The sequence below is a fragment of the Salmo salar genome, chromosome ssa01 (assembly GCF_905237065.1).
Source record: "Salmo salar chromosome ssa01, Ssal_v3.1, whole genome shotgun sequence".
Lineage (NCBI taxonomy): Eukaryota > Metazoa > Chordata > Actinopteri > Salmoniformes > Salmonidae > Salmo > Salmo salar.
Window position 1 is genome coordinate 32,930,987 of NC_059442.1, and position 18,160 is coordinate 32,949,146.

An 18,160-nucleotide genomic window follows, 5' to 3' on the forward strand; every position below is an offset into this window, starting at 1 on the left:
AAAATAAAGGAAACACCAACATAAAGTGTCTTAAAAGGGTGTTAGGCCACCACAAGCTGCTAGAACAGCTTCAATGTGCCTCGGCATAGATTCTACAAGTGGACCTAAACAATACCAGGAAAATGCACCTCACACCATAACCTATACTTTGTATCCCTCATTTACTCAAGTGTTTCATTTATTTTGGCAGTTAACGGTATACAGTTGAAGTCAGAAGTTTACATACACATAGGTTGGAATCATTAAACTCGTTTTTCAACCACTCCACAAATGTCTTGTTAACAAACTATAGTTTTGGCAAGTCGGTTAAGACATCTTTTCTGTGCATGACACAAGTCATTTTTCCAACAATTGTTTACAGACAGATTATTTCACTTATAACTCACTGTATCACAATTCCAGTGGGTCAGAAGTTTACATACACTAAGTTGACTGTGCCTTTAAACAGCTTGGAAAATTCCAGAAAATGATGTCATGGCTTTAGAAGCTTCTGATAGGCTAATTGACATCATTTGAGTCAATTGGAGGTGTACCTGTGGATGTATTTCAAGGCCTACCTTCAAACTCAGTGCCTCTTTCCTTGACATCATGGGAAAATCAAAAGAAATCAGCCAAGACCTCAGAAAAAAATGGTAGACCTCCACAAGTCTGGTTCATCCCTGGGAACAATTTCCAAACGCCTGAAGGTACCACGTTCATCTGTACAAACAATAGTACGCAAGTATAAACACCATGGGACCACGCAGCCGTCATACCGCTCAGGAAGGAGACGCGTTCTGTCTCCTAGAGATGAACGTACTTTGGTGCGACAAGTGAAGATGCTGGAGGAAACAGGTACAAAAGTATCAATATCCACAGTAAAACGAGTCCTATATCGAGATAATCTGAAAGACCGCTCAGCAAGGAAGAAGCCACTGCTCCAAATCCACCATAAAAAAGCCAGACTACAGTTTGCAACTGCACATTTTAGGTAGAAATGTCCTCTGGTCTGATGGAACAAAAATTTAACTTTTTGTCCATAATGATCATCATTATGTTTGGAGGAAAAAGGGGGAGGCTTGCAAGCCGAAGAACAGCATCCCAACTGTGAAGCACGGGGTGGCAGCATCATGTTGTGGGGGTGCTTTGCTGCAGGAGGGACTGGTGCACCTCACAAAATAGATAGCATCATGAGGGAGGAAAATTATGTGGATATACTGAAGCAACATCTCAAGACATCAGTCAGGAAGTTAAAGCTTGGTTGCAAATGGGTCTTCCAAGTGGACAATGACCCCAAGCATACTTCCAAAGTTGTGGCAAAATGGCTTAAGGACAACAAAGTCAAGGTATTGGAGTGGCCATCACAAACCCCTGACCTCAATCCCATAGAAAATTTGTGGGCAGAACTGAAAAAGCGTGTGCGAGCAAGGAGGCCTACAAACCTGACTCAGTTACACCAGCTCTGTCAGGAGGATTGGTACAAAATTCTCCCAACTTATTGTGGGAAGCTTGTGGAAGGCTACCTGAAATGTTTGACCCAAGTTAAACAATTTAAAGGCAATGCTACCAAATGCTAATTGATTGTATGTAAACTTCTGACCCACTGGGAATGTGATGAAAGAAATAAAAGCTGAAATAAATCATTCTCTCTACTATTATTCTGACATTTCACATTCTTAAAACAAAGTGGTGATCCTAACTGACCTAAGACAGGTATTTTTTACTAGGATTAAATGTCAGGAATTGTGAAAAACTGAGTTTAAATGTATTTGGCTAAGGTGTATGTAAACTTCCGACTTCAACTGTACCTACAGTCGGGAGTCCGCAGTTTGGGCAGCATATGCATGCAAAATATACAGCTTGTTGCATTGTGGCCATAGACATATTATCCATAGAAGGATTTTGGAGCCCCTTACCCTTGCAATTTGACTGTTAAACTCATTGGTAAACTAGCAATGGGTGCCAGTCCTGACTTGAATGGGAACTGCCATCTATGGATTATATTTCTATGGTTGGTTGCGGCTGTAGGTTTGCTTTTTGCAGATTTCAAAACACAATCGCGTAAAAAAAATTATGTTTGGAAAGCAAATGCCTACTGCTGTCTGTAGAACAAATATAAAAACATTTCGGGGCCCCCTGAGTGTCGCAGCAGTTTAAGGCACTGTATCGCAGTGCTTGAGGCGTCACTACAGACCTGGGTTCAATCTCAGGCTGTGTCACAACCAGCCGTGACCGGGAGTCGCATAGGGCGGCGAACAATTGTTCCAGCGTCGTCTGGGTTAGGGGAGGGTTTGGCTGGGGGTAGCTTTACTTGGCTCATCGCGCTCTAGCGACTCCTTGCGGCGGTCCGGGCGCCTGCAGGCTGACTTCAGTCATCAGTTGAACGGTGTTTCCTCCGGCACATTGGTGTAGATTTGGTAGGTCATATTTCGGAGGACGCATGACTTTACCTTTGCTTCTCCTGAGCCCGTTGGGGAGTTGCAGCGATGAAACAAGATCGTAATTGGGGAGAAAAAGGGGGTAAAATACAAAAAAAAAGAGAAACGTTTTTTTCTCAACAACTTGCACATTTTTGTGAACAGCAGCAGTGTTCTTCAAAGTAGCTCATCTTGAGATAAGCGATTGCCACAACAAGCACATCGTTCATCACCATGAGTAGCCTATGGCTTCATCTTCATCATTAGTAGCTTACTGTAGCCTATAATATATATATTTCCTCCTAATATTGTACAATCTGAGTGTCATTTCATTGGCCTGGGCTATTGTTGGTTTGAAGTCAAGACCAGTTTAATCTCAGTTTGTCAGTGTCAGAGTAGCCACTCATTTCAGTCATTTGTGTGGTATTAAAAAAAGATTCAGCTAATGTCTTCCATCATGTAAATGAGGTGGAATTGCATGAAATGCATTTTTAAAAGGCAGATTTATTTTCAGACCGTGCCCCCAAAAAAATCCCATGGGTGGAAATCCTTAAAACGCCTCTGCTCAACTGTAGCTTATACCACATCGCAAATGTTATTATGGGTTTATTATAAAGGGGCTTTTTCTTCATTAGTTAATTTACCACTCATCGAATTGCATCTTGGTGCATGGAGTTGTTTACAGAAAATAAAAAAAAAAACATAAAAAAACAAAGCCCTGGGGCCTATGATTTGTTAAACTGGCCCTGGGCACACTGTGGGAATTCCTATGGAACAGCACACTGTTGGCATGGCTATGGGAATGAACACACTAGCAGGTAGGGTGGCAACAGCTGGCATTTGGGGAGAGCAGGCATGTGGTGTGTACATTGACAACATTTATTTAGCCTAATAGCATACCAGTCAGTTAGTGCAGAACTTTATGCAGTTAATCAAGGAAATATACATACTGTACGTTCCAAGCAATAATTCCAGGCAATTAAATGAAGTGTTGCAAATATTGGCTTCATGAAAGTTTATAGCCAACAATTGAAAAACAACTTTGGTTGGCCTACCAAAAGAGAGATTGGATGCATTATCATGGATGCATAGGCCTATTCAAGGCCAATATTTAAGATTTGATATCAAGCAAAGTAAGAAAATATAGAAGGACAACAACTATAAATCCTTCTCATTCGAAGGAAAACAACTATAAATCATGGCAAACATACTTGTTATTTTGGAGGAGTGTTTTTGAGAGTCAAATAAAATCCAGATTGCATTTACGTAGCGCCTCATCCACGTGACTGGCGGTCTGGAAAAGTTGCTGTGAGAACCTGCTACTGCTTTCCGTCGAGACAGCAGTTGTGGCGCGCTAGTAGTCCAGCTCTGTGGGAGTTTGAGGCGCTCTGTCTTTCTTTGAAATACGACTGTTGAACGAAATTAGGCTACTTCTATGTCAAAAACGACATGCTACCTTTTACTTTGATTAGATAACAGGAACGACTTTGCAAGTGAAAGTTCATGGACTCACGGTGATATCCTTTGAGGCTTTGACGCTTGAACCACACGAGAAACAGTCGCCTGACAAGAAGTGAGTTACTTTTATATTTACTGTTCTGTTTACTCTCGGTTTTTCATATTATGCAAATGTTATATACACATAATAGCAAGTTCAAATTGTGTGATAAGTTAGTTATCTACGTTTGTACTGGACTTTCGTTCAACTATTAAAATTAGAGCGCAAAGTCATGTTTGTGTCTCTGTCTCCACGGTGCCTGTAACAAGATTCAGCTAAATATCTCCTAGAGGTTGCAACTGTTAGAGGCTATACATTAGTTTACGACCTATTTTACACGTCAAAAACATTCATTCAATGGATTATTCAGGATTTGAAGACTTACATCTTGTAAAATGCGTGCAAAACAAATAATTGAAGTATTTTGGGCTGAAGTCTGACACCAAGTTAATTTCAGTGCTACCACTGTCAAAGTAAAGTTTGTTCAAATTGTACAGAACATTCGACTGTTGCAAAATATGGCTTTCAAAGGCATGCCACTCAGAGTACACAGCAACCACGCCGCCTAATTTTGAAGTCTGATTTTCCCATGCTCATAATTTTCAAACTGAGACTATGGTGTTTTGAGCACTAGCTAAAAGACATTGTTCAAACTTCAAATAGCCCCCGATCTGATTTCAGGGAGGCTTTTGTCACAAGCTTCATAGAATGGCAAATATTTCGTTTATGCTCCTAATAATAATGCATCCTGCTAGTTTCATATAAGGATGCTTTATTGCAAGAGCTATATTTCCATAACCCGAAGCTCATTATTATGTGCTCATCTGTATATGAAGACATTGACTGTGGGTTGAACTTAATATAAAATGTCAGTCAGTCTCAGGGGAGAACGACTGACCCCTCATTGAAGCCACGACGTTCAAGGCCGACCACGGTACTGCAGGCGTTCTTTGCAGAAAACCGGATCTCCCATTTATAAGGAATGGGGAAAATGGCAATTTTATATTACACCTGATGTATGTCCTTGAACCGATTATTCTAAAATCGCACACAGAATAAGTTATAAGGATCATTTAGTAGCTATTGGCAGCCTGCAGTACCCCGGTCGGCATTCAACTTGAGATACTCAATGAGAGGGGGGGGGGCAGCACTGAGCTAGCCTGCAACGTCACTACCTGGAGTAGCTCAAGCTGCTCATGTTTTGTCTACATAAATCTCCCACATGAAACGACATTTAAGACTTCCTTGGCTTCAAATGCACTATTTAGTGTTCCCTTATAGGAACGAATTGTCGTTCGACAGGTCGACAGCTTTTTCCATTCATAAATAGTCATTGGTCAGGCTATTGAGAAAGTCATTAATATACGTGGGATTTGATTTGTTTGAATACCACACCCAGCAATAAGGAAAAGTCACATGAGTATCATTGATCATAAGTTTGTTTGACTTTTCTGGTTTATACAAACCCAGGATGTCCTGTTAATATTAAACTCTTGTTGAAAGCTGTAACCTAATGGAAGGTGGTTTTCCATGAGAAAAAAAAAAATATTTACCAGGCTAATGGCCAGATACTATTGTGTATGTTTAACAATGCAATGCTCAGACAGCTGATTTGAAAAGGGGGTAGTACTTCTGCTCTCTCACACACCTGCACACACAGAGAGAGAGAACATTTTCCACATTTTCACTTTAATAAATACAATCGAGTACCACATGATCCTATGGAACATTACAAGAAGGAGAATGTAAAAGACAGCCTAAAACATGGCTTGCTGAATCTATGGAACACATGTTCTGAAGTGCTGTGTTTTGAAGCACTTGTGGAAACCGTATCATTTTGCAGGGCTATTGGCCCTACTCCCAAACCATATCAAAGCAATTCATTGGTTATTAGTTCATGCAGATGTGCATGTTGCTGTAACCTTGCTAACCTACAATATTACTCTGTCATAACTTAGTGGCTATCACATTGGACTTGAGTAATATCAAAAACCTCTTAATTTTATGTCATTACAAAGCAATTAGGCTAGCCCAAAATTATTATGTAACAAGTCTAACGACATGTTAGTTTTGTTATAGGGGGTAATTACAGTAGCCTTCAGGGTTACTCAGATGGCATGAGTGGAAGGTAAGGTAAGGTGTGACCCCACTAAAATCAGGCTGTTACTAATCATTTTCCTCTGAACATTATTTTCCCCAGTTCCATAGTGTTTAGGCAAGCTACAATGCTCAGCTTGAGTTTGTATTGGAGCCAAAGGGTGGAAAAAGCCATTTGCAAAGTGCAATACATTCAGGCTGGGTGGTAATTGCTCATTGCAGATAAATCCTATCTCTGTATTGCCAAGTCTCTGACAGGTTGGGGCCATGTAGGGCTGCTGCTTCCACCTTATTCATCTCATCTCTTGCTCTCCTTAATACTACTCCTTATCTCCTAGCTGTTGACCAACCCAATTAACTCCAAATGCACACCACACTCCCATGAAGTACTTCATTGCAACATTTAGGCTACTCGAATACACCATGAAAGATAAGCTATTGGAAATTATTAGACTATCTAACCTATTACACATGGTGTGATGATTTTGACTGGGTTTTCTCTCAATGTCCACTGCCATGCTTGCTGGAAGGGAAAGTGAGACACTCCTTTTTTGTGCAATGAGAAGATAGCTGAACTAACGAGGCCAGTTTCCTGTCTTCAGTGGCTCATATAATGGAGAGTGGAACAAAAACAATCCTTGCTAGTTTCCGATGAAGCTTCAACATGGGAACACACTGTCCCATCCCACCACTTGGCTGGAGGATGCACACATGACATGACATCACTAGGCAAGTGTGTATGGGCAAACAACCTTAACACACTTTATACAAATTACAAAGCATATTCATGCAAAACCAACACAGCTAAGGGAATGTTAAGTGAAACTTAAGTAACAGGTTTCCAATTTGTCATACTTCAGCTAGTTTGGATCTTTGTTTGTTTTACAGGTAAGGAGGATCTATTGACACTATGTAACTTTGCTTGTAATGCTTGCAGTGCGTTTGGAAAGTATTCAGACCCCTTCCCTTTTCCCACATTATGTTGCGTTACTGCCTTATTTTAAAATGGATTAAATTAATTTCTTTCCTCATTAACCTACTCACAATACCCCATAATGACAAAGCGAAAACAGGTTTTTAGAAATTTTTGCTAATTGAAAACAGATATCTTATTTACGTAAGTATTCAGACCCTTTGCTATGAGACTTGAAATTGAGCTCAGGGGCATCCTGTTTCCATTGATCATCCTTGAGATGTTTTTACAATGTGATTGGAGTCCACCTGTGGTAAATTCAATTGATTGGACATGATTTGGAAAGGCACACACCTGTCAATATAAGGTCCCACAGTTGACTGTGCATGTCAGAGCAAAAAACAAGCCATGAGGTGGCCATCGAGCTCCGAGACAGGATTGTGTTGAGGCACAGATCTATGGACGGGTACCAAAACATTTCTGCAGTATTGAAGGTCCCCAAGAACACAGTGGCCTCCATCTTAAATGGAAGAAGTTTGGAACCACCAAGACTCTTCCTAGAGCTGGCTGCCCGGCCAAACTGAGCAATTGCGGTTGAAGGGCCTTGGTCAGTGAGGTGACCAAAAACCTGATGGTCATTCTGACAGATCTCCAGAGTTCCTCTACTGAGATGGTTGTCCTTCTTGAAGGTTCTCCCATCTCTACAGCGTTCCACCAATCAGGCCTTCATGGTAGAGTAGCCAGACGGAAACCACATTCAATTGTTTTGACATGATTTAGAAATAAACACCTGTCAATATAAGGTCCCACAGTTGACAGTGCATGTCAGAGCAGAAACTATTCCGTGAAGTCCAAGGAACTGTGCGTAGATCTCAGAGATATAATTGTGATGAGGCATATATCTGGGGAAATGTATAAAACATTTTTAGTGTTGAAAGTTTCCATGAAACCAGTGGTCTATCATTGGAAAATTGAGAAAATATGGAACTAACCGGACTCTGCCAAGAGCTTGGCTGACCAACTAAACTGAGCAACTAGGCAAGAAGGCCCTGTCAGGTAGGTGACCAACAACCCAATGACCACACTGACAGAACTAAAGAGTTCATTGGCTAAGATGGGAGAACCTGCCAGAAGGACAACAGCCTCTACAGCACTTCACCAATCTGTCCTTTATGGGAGAGGGGCCATATGGAAGCCATTCCTGAGAAAAAGGCTCATGAAAGCACGCCTGGAATTTGCAAAAAGGCACGTGAAAGAATCTGTGGTCTGATGAGACAAATGTAACTATTTGGCCTGAGTGCAAAGTGTAATATCTGGAGGAAACCAGGCACAGCTCATCACCCGTCAGCATCACCAGCATCATGCTATGCTATGGGGATGCTTTTCAGCAGCATGGACTGTGAGACTGGTAAGGATAGAGGGAACAATGAATGGTGCCAAATACAGGCAAACGCTTAATGAGAACCTGCTAAAGAGTGTAAACAACCTTTGACTGGGGGTGCGATTTCCATTCCAACAAGACAATGACCCCAAGCATACAGCCAAAGCAACGCTGGAATGGCTTCAGAACAAGAATGTGAAAGTCCTTGATTGGCCTAGACTTCAATCCCATTGAAAATCTGTGGAAAGACTTGAAGATTGCTCTTCACCACCACTTCCCATCAAACTTAACAAAGCTTGAAAATCTGCAAGGAAGAATGAGAAAAAATTCCCCAAATCCAGATTTGTAAAGCTGATACAGACATATAAAACACGACTCAACTGTAATAGTCGCCAAAGGTGATTCTACAAACTATTACACATTTCTAAAAACATGTTTTCACTTTGTCATTATGGGTGTGTGTGTGTGTGAGAAAAAAACTATTTAATCCATTTTGAATTCAAGCTGTAACACAACAAAATGTGGAATAAGTCAAGGACTTTCTGAAGGCACTTCAATAGAACGGGCGTCCGCATTCAAGTCCATGATGGCATAATGGGTGGACTGGCAGCCATTGCGAGTGTACCCATTAGAGCAAAGCAGGAAGTGTACCCATCAATATGTGCTGTGATTTTTGTTGATTCAACTCCATTGACATTACGAAAAATCCATTGCATGAGCCAAATCGGTTAACATCATTTGAATTAACATTCTACATTGGCATGGAAATGATTGCATCATAATACCAAGCAGCTATTGCGAGTGTACCCGTAAGATAACTAGTCAAATTGCCAGGGTTAGAGGTTCAAAGTCCATTCTATTCATTGTTTGCTACAATACCTTGCTTGTTTCAGCAAGGGGCAAAAAATGTCAACCCGTTGTTGGGAGGCAATAATATGGGCTCTTGAGTTGTGCAGCGGTCTAAGGCATTGCATTGCAGTGCTTGAGGCATCACTACACAGGCTGTGTCACAACCGGCCGTGACTGGGAGTCCCATAGGGCGGCGCACATTTGGCCCAGCATCGTCCAGGTTAGGGGAGGGTTTGGCCAGGGAGGCATTACTTGGCTCATTGTGCTCTAGCGACTTCCGGTCGTCAGTTGAATGGTGTTTCCTCCGACACATTGGTGCAGCTGGCTTCCGGGTGTAAAGAAGTGTGGTTTGGCGTGTCATGTTTTGGAGGACACATGACTCGACCTTCATCTCTCCCGAGCTCGTTGGGGAGTTGCAGCGATGAGACAAGATTGCAATTGGATATCACGAAAAAAGGGGTACAAAATGTGTCCATATTATCTCAGAAACGGAGTCAACCGCACAAATGCTGTCTTCGTTAGCTGTTTGTTCAAAACGGTTCTGACTGTTATTTTCATGACGCTCTTCATCCATAACCGTCGATTATACGGTTATTGTGCCAGTCCTACTACACTGTGCCAGTATTTCCATATTGCTCATGTTAAGAGGAGTAGGCTTACTAAAAAATGCCCTGACCCAAACCATTCAATTAAGATTTGTACTGTTTCTCAACTCTAATTTGGCCAGTGTGTTCATAAATATGGGACTACATATGAAATAGTGATAGTTTTATGTGGAACTATGTCACTACTGTTTTCAGTGAATGTTTTCTTCTGCAATTTATTTCTCACCTTAGGCCTAGACCCTTCAATAAATATAGCATCAAGAATGTTGTCACCTCGTTTTTATAAACATTGTGCAGACAGTGACACCATTGTGCAGTCTCTCTGCTGTAAGTAATCCTCTGGAACAATTTTCACTCACCTGTTGTGGAACATTTCAACTTAATGTACACCTATCTTCTACATACTGCATCCATTTCAAGCACTGTGTTTTCCCTGCCATATGCTATGCAACTGTAAGATCTGTATTCCTTTAGAAATAAATAGTATTTTCCCTATATGAAGATTCTCATTCCTCCCCTGAAAGACAGCTGTTTCAGAGCGGGCTCCCTCTCATCATCCTTCCTGCATTCTACTCTGTTAGAGGCCCCCCCCTGTACAAACTCACACTCGAGCAGAGCTGAAGAGTAGTTGTTATTCCTGTTGAGTGCGGGGCGTTCTCTAAGGAATGGGAATGGAAGATAAGCCCCAGGAATGTGATTTCCCCTGCTTATCGCCGTCTCACTGGCTCGATCTGCACACTGCCATCTGAAAACAACACTGGATGTGGCACAAAGAAAGTTAAACAGAACACCTTGGCATCACACCAGGCACGGTGTTCCAACTGTGGGTTGGTTAGCGCACAGATTAGTGTTGGGCAGTATCTAGATTTTCTTACGGTTTCTGTACCATACCACACACAACAATTCAGGCAACAGGGATCTTGATCCAGGAGGTGATTGAGATCGAATGTCTGTAGTCTGGTACCAGTCTTTGCCACTCCATCTCATTGCCAAAGAGACTGGCCTTTCAGTAGTCTCAACGTTCAATATGCAGCTGGATTTAAGGCTGAGTTGCTCGTTGGTTGTTGGTAATAACATGAACATGTTCCATGACAACATGGAGCCTTGAATTTAGAATTATGACAAAGTCAAAAACATTTAGCTGTTAGCTAGGCAAGTTATTGTATTTTGAGGCTTAACACCAAAGCAGAGGTTTTGTGGTTGGAATTGCCGTATGTATTTAGTTTGAGAATTTAGACTGAGCTAGCAACTTGACAGACTGGTTTCATCTGGATAAACAAACAGTTGCTTTGCAACCAGATACCAACGTATTCTGTGGAGAAAAAAGTGATTGAGTTCCAGTATTTGGATAATTGTTGTAATTGGAGGATAACCTGTGAGGGTTATCAACTCATCAGTTCTCCTCGCTCATTAATGATTGAATGTTCATATTTGAAGATGACTGAAAGGCCAGTCTCTTTGGCAATGACAAGGAGTGAGTGGTAAGGAGTGGAATGTTAGCTGAAGAGACTCGTACTTAGGCTAGAATGTCTCTGCTGTTACCAAAAGGCTTGATCTAGCCACTTAGCTAGCAAGTTAGCAAAACAAATATATAACTGGAGCCCTGAGCTGTGTGTATATACTTTATTTGACACATCTTACATTTCTTGTAGTTATACTTAATTTATAGTCATAAGCATTGCCGTGTCATACTGTCAGTATTTCGAAATACCCCGGTATATGGTAGAAATGGTATATCGCCCAAGCCTATTTCAGATCCTCCCTTTTCTGAAGGATTCTTCAAAGGGTTGTTAAACCCTGACCTTTCTCCATTTACTGTAAATGTCAGAGGAAAGTAGCTGTAACAACAGCATTCCACATTTCTCACTATACCAAAGATTAAACAATCGGGAATCGGTTGTTTCTTGAGTTTCTGGTCATTTATTTTATCAGTGTTTGGCAATTCTGGAAGATGTCAAACAAATTGAACTGGCTTTGTGGTAGCCTTCGCTTTTGCAAATCCTGCACCTGTCCTATCGTTGTGAAGCTCTCTCAGCCTGGCTGTTGTGCCAGATTTCTATTGGCCTGTGTAAAGAAGTAAGCAGGGAAAGGAGTGGTGGAGAGGGATGAAAGTTTTGGCTGTGGGCTAAAGCGAAGCACCCTTACTCAAGAGGCCTCTGGAGAGCCGTGAGCTCTGGCTGAACAGATTTCACGTTAACACGCTGGGCGAAAGGAGAGACTGCAATTGGCACTGCTCCCTCCTTTCACTGCTTGGCGAGGTAATGAATTAAGTGTTTCTGTGAAGGGGGGGATTGCAAGTCTCGTTTTCAGTGTTGTAAAAATACTTTAAAGTACTACTTTAGTATTTTATGGGGGTATCTGTAGTTTACGATGTATTTTTTTCAACTTTACTTCACTACATTCCTTAAGAAAAGAATACGTTTTTCCTAAGACCCAAAAGTACTCATTACATTTTGAATGCTTATCAGGATTGGAAAATGGTCCAATTCACACACTTATCAGATAACATCCCTACTATCTCTAAACAGCCATCACTAACATAGAGAGGCTGCTGCCAACATACGATCTCAAATCTATGGCCACTTAAATAAATAGACTTAATAAAGGTATCACTAGTCACTTTAAATAACGGCACTTTAATAATGTTTACATATCCTACATTACTCATCTCATATGTATATACTGTATTCTACACCATCTACTGCATTTTGCCTATGCCGCATGCCATCGCTGATCCATATATTTATATGTACATATTCTTATTCATCCCTTTACATTTGTGTGTATAAGGTAGTTGTTGTGAATTTGTTAGATTACTTGTTAGATTTTACTGCATAGTCGGAACTAGAAGCACAAGCATTTCGCTACACTCGCATTAACATCTGCTAACCATGTGTATGTGACAATACAATTTGATTTGATCTGGCGGACTCACTAAACACTCATGCTTTGTTTGTAAATTAGTGTTGGAGTGTGCCCCTTGCTATTCATGTGTGTATGTATATATATATATATATATATATATATATATAAAAATAGTGCCATCTGGTTTGCTTAATATAAGGACTTAAAAAAGTATATTATAGCAATTACATTTACTTAAGTATATTTAAAACCAAATACTTTTAGACTTTTACAGAAGTAGTATTTTACTGGGTGACTTTCACTTTTACTTGAGTCATTTTCTGTTAACATATATTTACATTTTCTATAGTATGACAATTGGGTACTTTTTCCACCGCTGGTTTTCACCATAGCCAAGCAGTGTCGGAATGTGATGCTAATGTAATTCAAACCATCACTGAAAAGTGACATCTACCCCCAATCTCCAAGGTCCTCCCTTCCATCCCTCACACTTCAGTTGCCCACCTGAGGCAGGATATAGACTCCCCACTGTCTGCCGACAGCTTGGAGAGACACGGGGAGCCTTCTCTCTCAGCTGGAGGATGGTAGTGGATTGGTAGGGACACCCAGGATTAGGGCTACTATTATCTCTATCCCTCTCTCGCTCTCTCTATGCCTCTCTACCCCCTTCTTAAGGTGACAGTAGGACCATTGACATTTGATGTTCAGGTTTACTAGTGTCTTCATATGATTTGTGTTTGAGGCCATCTATCAAAAGAAGATCGAGGTTTTCATGTTTTATTCATACGCGAAGGTGCATAATGAAGCGCATTATTCCCACTTCAATTAATTTCATTGAAGTTCTGAATTACTAGAGAATCATTTGTACAGAGATTGGTGAGCACCACTGGGCTGAAATGGTGGAAGAACAAAGTGTTTCTGTTTTTTATAGGAAACTGAACAAGGCCCTTTCCAACTGTGTGTACGCCTGTGCCGTTTAAGATTAGGTAGGACTAGGGTTGCACATTTTGGGGAATATTCAGAGGTAGAAACTTTCCATGGGAATTAACGGGAATACATGGGAATTAATATTGATAACATTTAAATGTAATGTTTTTTGCATTGGATATATTTACCATATCATATGGAGACATAAACCATTTACCTTATCATAAGTAGACATCGCAAATTATTAAATCCTTCCAATAGAAATGAGAACTATTTTAGTTATGAATTGAACAACAAAAGGGAATATTGAATGATCCCCAATGATCCATCCCAACATACGTCTGTAAAATGATAGTCTAGAAACTAAAGCTTTGATTGTCTTCCTCTCAGGCTTCCATGTCTTCTCCCTGGACCTCAATGTCCACCTCTTGAACATCAGTCTCTGAGGCCTCATCTTCACTGTCACTTTCCAACCTTGTTGAGGATGGCTCAAAAAGCCTCAAATTGGTGGCCATCTGGGAAAATGTTTCAACCCTTGTATTGGTCAGCCTGGTGTGTGTGTGTGTGTGTGTGTGTGTTCCCTAACAAGGGCCAGTTGCGCTCTGAGGCGGCTGATGTTGGTGGGATTTGGAGGACGATGGAGGCAACAGGGGAAAGAGCCTCAGATCAACAAAGTCCCTTCCACCAGGTGGCTGATGATATATGTTGGCACGACTGTCATATTTCATCTCAATCCCAAAGCCCTTGCTTGGAAGTGTACTTCGCCAGACTGCCAAGAACCTTGCCCTCATCCAGGCCAAGGTGGTGAGACACGGTAGTAATGACACCATAGGCCTTGTTCATCTCTGCACCAGACAGGATGCTCTTGCCAGCATATTTGGGGTCCAACATGTACACTGCGGTGTGTATGGGCTTCAGGCAGAAGTCTTCACACTTTTTGATGTATTTCAGAACTGCAGTTTCCTCTGCTTGGAGCAACAGTGAAGTGGGCAGGGCAGTACGGATTTCTTCTCTTACATCTGCAAGCTGTCTGAACATCAGACAGGATGGCATTGTCTTCCTCAATCCGTGCAATGGCTACTGCTATAGGTTTCAGGCTGCTTACCACTCTCCCAAAATACATCATCCAGGAGGATCCTCTTGATGGGGCCGTCCATATCGGCAGACTGTGATATGGCCATTTCTTGGAGAGACTCCTTCCTCTCCAGGAGACTGTCAAACATGACAACACCACCCCAACATGTGTTGCTGGGCAGCTTCAAGGTGGTGCTCTTATTCTTCTCACTTTGCTTGGTGAGGTAGATTGCTGCTAGAACTTGATGACTCTTCACATACCTAACCATTTCCTTGGCTCTCTTGTAGAGTGTATCCATTGTTTTCAGTGCCATGATGTCCTTGAGGAGCAGATTCAATGCATGAGCAGCACAGCCAATGGGTGTGATGTGAGGGTAGGACTCCTCCACTTTAGACTAAGCAGCCACCATGTTCGCAGCATTTTCGGTCACCAGTGCAAATACCTTCTGTGGTCCAAGGTCATTGATGACTGCCTTCAGCTCATCTGCAATGTTGCTTTTTTGTCTACATTAGCTGCAGTGAAATGTCTCCACACATCAGATCGTGCCCGTGGCATTTTCCTGTAAAGATTAGTTAAGCAGTTAGATTAAACAACTCTTTTTGTAAGATGTTTTAAAATGAAACGTGTATGGAAGCAGGTGAATTAACACTCCTCAGTTAGCAGGCTCAAGCAAGCTAAAACCCACATGGTAGCAAAAACTAACTAGCAGAAATTAACAAGTTAGAAATGATTTAACACACTTTGCTGTAGGCTACTATTTACTAGTTGACAAAAAATCATGTATGTCATATAAAATATATTCACCCCACCCAGTATTGTAATCAAAACTTACCAGAAAGCATGTAGTCCTTGGCTCAGACAGTGTAGTAGTGTGGGCTCAATAGCATCTCATTAGTGTGAAAGATCTTGAGAATCAGCTGTGCATGTGATGGAAGAGTGCACTGCGCATGTGATGAAAGAATGCACTTTTATGAGCATGGCTTTATTTTTTTGAATGTAGTATTATTATTTGTATTTTGTTTTTCTCCCCAATTTCATGATATCCAATCGGTAGTTACTGTCTTGTCCCATCGCTGCAACTCCCGTACGGACTCGGGAGAGGCGAAGGTCGAGAGCCACGCGTCCTCCGAAACATGACCCTGCCAAGCCGCACTGCTTCTTGACACACTGCTCATTTAATGTAGAAGCCAGCCGCACCAATGTGTCGGAGGAAACACCATAAACCTGGCGATTGAAGTCAGCTTGCAGGCGCCCGGCCTGCCACAAGGAGTTGCTAGAGCACGATGGGACATGGACATCCCGGCGATGCAGTGCCTTAGACCGCTGCGCCACTCGGAAGGCACCTACATGGCCTTATTTCTATTACAGCATATTGGATGACTGTCATTCATATTTCATTCACCCAGCTCAATGTAACATCAATAGGTTTAGGCTTCTACATGTTCATGATGCTATACCCATCATGAGATTCTTCAACCTAGTCTTCGAATGAAAGTTTACAACGTAGCTGCACAGGTCGTTAGAGAAATTTGAGTAGCAAGGTGACAGATGGGAACACATTCAATACCACCTTGCACACACTTGCCTGCATCTAGCTGATCTAGGGTTTAATCATTAGTCCAACAGTTGGAAATGAGAGTTTCTATTGGACATATTCAGATATATTTATCCCTGTTCTGTCTGCTTACGTTAAAAATGTTTCAACAGAATCGCCGATATGAATACACCCCTGATCCCCCGCACACACAGTTCACTTTAATAGCAACCACATATAAACCGCATGATCACTTTGCTTGTTGTATATTTCCTTCTCGCATCTACACGCACTCCTCTTATCACCTTTTCTCTTCGCTTGTGGACTTCAGTGCCCAACACAACAGCTGTCTGTGACCAGGCGAAAAACCTTTCCAAGCCAAACCTTCATACTATAACCGCTACACACAGCTTACATCGTTGTCACCATATTAGCTAGTCATAGTCAACATAGCTACTAGAACTAATGCGTTAGTAAACTCACTACAATCATGCAGTACAGCAAACAGTTAAGCAGTTACACTTGTGGCCCCGGTGGCAATAAATGTAATAAAACCAAAAGTTTACCTTCACTTGGAAGAGTTCCAGTGTTGGGAAGCCTTAGCCAGCTAGCTAACATAACATCCCTCTGTTTGAGCCGGCTGTTTGAGTAGGCTAAACTAGCTAGCTGCATTTGCTAGCTGTGTAAGTGAAAAAATACAATGCTCTTGCTTCTTAACCTCTTACATCTAGACGTTCCGCTAGCGGAACACCTGCTCCAATATCCAATGATGGGCGTGGCGCGAATGACAAATTCCTCAAAAATCCAAAAACTTCCATTTTTCAAACGTATGACTATTTTACACCATTTTAAAGACACGACTCTCCTTTATCTAACCACACTGTCCGATTTCAAAAAGGCTTTACAGCGAAAGCAAAACATTAGATTATGTCAGCAGAGTACTCAGCCAGAAATAATCAGACACACATTTTTGAAGCTAGCATATAATGTCACAAAAACCAAAACCACAGCTAAATGCAGCACTAACCTTTGATGATCTTCATCAGATGACACTCCTAGGACATTATGTTATACAATACATGCATGTTTTGTTCAATCAAATAAATATTTATATCAAAAACCAGCTTTTTACATTAGCATGTGACGTTCAGAACTAGCATTCCCACCGAACACTTCCGGTGAATTTACTAAATTACTCACGATAAACGTTCACAAAAAACATAACAATTATTTTAAGAATTATAGATACAGAACTCCTCTATGCAATCGCGGTGTCCGATTTTGAAATAGCTTTTCGGTGAAAGCACATTTTGCAATATTCTGAGTAGATAGCCCGGCCATCATGGCTAGCTATTTTGACACCCACCAAGTTTGGTACTAACCAAAGTCAGATTTACTATAAGAAAAATGTTATTACCTTTGCTGTTCTTCGTCAGAATGCACTCCCAGGACTTCTACTTCAACAACAAATGTTGGTTTGGTTCCAAATAATCCATAGTTATATCCAAATAGCGGCGTTTTGTTCATGCGTTCAAGACACTATCCGAAGGGTAAAGAAGGGTGCGTTTCGTGACAGAAAATTCAAAATATTCCATTACCGTACTTCGAAGCATGTCAAATGCTGTTTAAAATCAATTTTTATGCCATTTTTCTCGTAAAAAAGCGATAATATTCCGACCGGGAAACCCTGTTTTCGTTCAAAGACGAAAAAATAAAACATGGTGTCGGCTCGTGCACGCGCCCCAGTCTCATTGTTCTCAGATCGACCACTATCCAAATGCGCTACTGTTTTTCAGCCATGGCCTCCAAAGTTATCATTCACCGTTCTGCCGCCTTCTGAGAGCCTATGGGAGCGTTAGAAAATGTCACGTTATGCCAGAGATCCCCTGTTTTGGATAGAGATGATCAAGAAGGCCAAGAAATAGTCAGAGAGGGCGCTTCCTGTTTGGAATCTTCTCAGGTTTTGGCCTGCCAAATGAGTTCTGTTATACTCACAGACACCATTCAAACAGTTTTAGAA

General features: G+C 41.4%; 1 protein-coding gene across 4 annotated transcripts in view; it reads left to right on the forward strand.

The window, feature by feature from the left end:
* The first annotated feature begins 3,672 nt into the window (after positions 1-3,672).
* The window catches only part of LOC106601569 (syntaxin-binding protein 6), a 127,625-nt gene continuing 113,137 nt past the window's right edge, over positions 3,673-18,160 (forward strand). For all 4 annotated transcript variants that reach the window (XR_006769633.1, XR_006769631.1, XM_014193881.2 and 1 more), the window contains exon 1: positions 3,673-3,969. The gene's annotated coding sequence lies outside the window, so the exon portion shown is untranslated. The remainder of the gene's footprint in view (positions 3,970-18,160) is intronic.